The following is a 3,089-nucleotide window of genomic DNA, read 5'->3' as shown; positions in this document are numbered from 1 at the left end:
GGATTTAATTTGTTCAACTTTTCCTTTATCCTCCCTTCCATCAATGCTTGACATACCCGCTCTTGGAACAGTCTTTCCTAAACCACTTTCGAGGCCCAACAGAGCGTAGGAGGAGCCAGAGAGTTTATATTTGACCCCAACACCTCTGAAGGTGCTATCTTGGCTCACTGCAACCTCTACCTCCCCAGTTGAAGTGATTCTCCTGTCTCAGCCTTCTGAGTAGCTGGGATTACAGGTGCGTGCCACCACACCCAGCCAATTTTTATATTTTTAGTAGAGATGTGGTTTTACCATGTTGGTCAGGCTGGTCTCAAACTCCTGACCTCATGATCCACCCACCTTGGCCTCCCAAAGTGTTGAGATTACAGGCATGAGCCACCTCGCCTGGCCCTCTATTAAATCTAAACATTTTAAATAAATAAAACATTTGTTAGGTATATAGTAGCTAATACAAAGGTATCTGAACATAAAATTAAGACACAGCATATTGAAGCCAGGAGTATATTAAAAAACACAAAGGAGGAAAGTGGCCAGGCCCTCCTTGGTGGGGGGACTGGGTCTGGGGTCGGTACCCTCCTCATCAACAAGATCCGGGAGGAGTACCCAGACAGGATCATGAACATGTTCAGTGTGGTGCCCTCACCCAAAGTGTCAGACATGGTGGTGGAGCCCTACAATGCCACCCTGTCCATCCACCAGCTGGTAGGAAACACAGACGAGACCTATTGCATTGATAATGAAGCTCTCTGTGACATCTGCCTCAGAACCCTAAAGCTGCTACACCCACCTATGGTGACCTGAACCACCTGGTGTCTGCTACCATGAGTGGGGTCACTACCTGTCTGTGCTTCCCAGGCAAGCTCAATTCTGACCTGCAGAAGCTGGCTGTGAATATGATCCCATTCTCCCACCGGCACTTCTTCATACCCAGCTTTACCCCACTGACCAGCCAGGGAGGCCAGCAGTCCCGGGCCCTGACAGTGCCCGAGCTCACCCAGCAGATGTTGGATGCCAAGAACATGATGGCAACCTGTGACCCCCACCTGATGGTGGCTGCTGGTGTGCAAGGGCTGCATGTCCATGAAGGAGGTGGACAAGCAAATGCTTAATGCCCAAAACAAGAACAGCTGCTATTTTGCTGAGTGGATCCCCAACAATGAGAAAACGGCTGTGTGACATACTGCCCTGAGGGCTAAAAATGTCCACCACCTTCATTGGCAATAGCAGGGCCATCCAGGAGCTGCTCTAGTGCATCTTGGAGCAGTTCACAGCCATGTTTCCACGCAAGACCTTCCTGCACTGGCACACGGGCAAAGGCCTGGATGAGTTGGAGTTCACCAAGGTCAAGAGCAACATGAATTACCTGCTGTTCAAATACCAACAGTACCAGGACGCCATGGCCAAGGAGGAGGGTGAGTTCAAGGAGGAGGTGGCCTAGAGTCTCCAGCCACCAGGGAAAGCAGGGAAGTGGTGTGAACTCTTTATTCACTCCCAGTCTGTCCTCTGGCCTGTCCCGCTGTGTGTGCACTTCCTGTTTTCCCTGTCCACGTCTCACGCTGTACAGACACCATTATTAAAGCATTTTCATAGTGAAAAAAAATTTTTTTTGGTTTATTTCCATGTGATCTTTTTTTGCCCAATATACATTTTGTCTTCTATAAAATACCTGTGCCCCTACTGAATACTTCCATGTGTGGCTCATATGTGTCTATGTTATGAAGAATAATTATCTACAGATCACAGATATAGATCTCAGAGTTTAACTGTTTATACATTCCTATAATCTCTTCATCTCATAAGCAACTGAATGTTAATCTTGGAGACAGAGGCTATCCCTTATCTTTTGGAACAGAGATTGGAAATCCTGGGTCCTGAGCGTACATCCTAAGGTTAGTAAACTTCAATGAACATCTTTTGCTGATCTTCTGAGTGGGCAAATTTTCATTTAACCAGCGGGAGGGATGAGGTTCTCCCATTTAACAGCTGTTTTGCAAGATGCTTTCCTCATGGGCTTGGTCTCCTTGTCCTCACCACGACCTCATAACCACTTCAGTCCCAGCTTCTTTCTGAGAAAGCTGGGGTTCTGAGCCCCATGGAGAATTGGTGTCTGGGCTCAGGCAGCAGGGACACAGTGAAGGGGGAGGATTTTGCATGCCAAGGTTGGGAGAGGCAAAGCTGGGAGTTGCAGGTGGGGAGAGAGGTTGCTGGGGATAAGATGATAGCAGAACAGCTCAGGATTGGCCTTGAGTTCCCTGCCAGAGTTGACCTGATTCTGAAGACCAAGACCGCAGCTCTAATAAACCAGACCCATCCTCATTGTTAGTCTCCTGGGGCCATAAATGCTAGGGGAGACAGGGTCCCCTGACAGAACCAAGTTAAATTTACCAGAGCTCTAGACATGCATTCACCCTGATCCAGAGCCTTCACACATCCAGGGAAAGAATTATCATTCCTAAAGATAATGGACTAAGGCCAGTAGGGCAATGAGGAAGTGCTGGGGGCATAATTCCCTGTGCACACCTGGTCATCTGACCTCTTCCACGGTTGCTCTGTGGGGCCCTCACGCAGCCTCCATGCTCACACTGCTTGCCCAGCCAGGAGCCTTCCAGCTCCACCTGAGTTACACAAATCCCCAAGTGACACCAACCCACTTCAGCCTTCTCTTCCACAGTCTCCTGTTTATTTCCAGGAGATTAGGTTTCTTTCTTTTGCACCCTGGGTCCCTTCACTCGTGCTTCCACTGTGGATGGTCACAAGCTCTGTGCCCTTTGGTGTGGATCTCTCCACACAGGAGACACAGGATGCCCTGCAAGTCAGGGATGGGTCCCATCCCTCTGGAGATGGCCATATGGCCCAGCTTCTATGCACACCTGCAAAACTGGTATTTCTGGCTTCTATAAACAATCTCTGGCTGCTGGTGGCTCATGCCTGTAATCTTAGCACTTTGGAAGGCCTAAGTTGGCAGATGGCATGAGTCCAGGAGTTTGAGACCAGCATGGGCAACATGGTGAAACACGGTCTCTACAAAAAGTTAAATAAGAGAGAGAGAGAGAGAGAGAGAGAGAGAGAGAGAGAGAGAGAGAGAGAGA

The 3,089-nt window shown here is 48.9% G+C and overlaps 1 pseudogene; it reads left to right on the top strand.

The window, feature by feature from the left end:
* Positions 1-417: 417 nt before the first annotated feature.
* On the top strand, positions 418-1,176 carry LOC101031780 (tubulin beta chain-like; annotated as a pseudogene).
* Positions 1,177-3,089: the final 1,913 nt, after the last annotated feature.

The sequence above is a fragment of the Saimiri boliviensis genome, chromosome 7, assembly GCF_048565385.1.
Source record: "Saimiri boliviensis isolate mSaiBol1 chromosome 7, mSaiBol1.pri, whole genome shotgun sequence".
NCBI classification, from domain to species: Eukaryota; Metazoa; Chordata; class Mammalia; order Primates; family Cebidae; genus Saimiri; species Saimiri boliviensis.
Note: the sequence above shows the minus strand (reverse complement) of the source record. Positions and strands in the feature narration are given on the sequence as shown.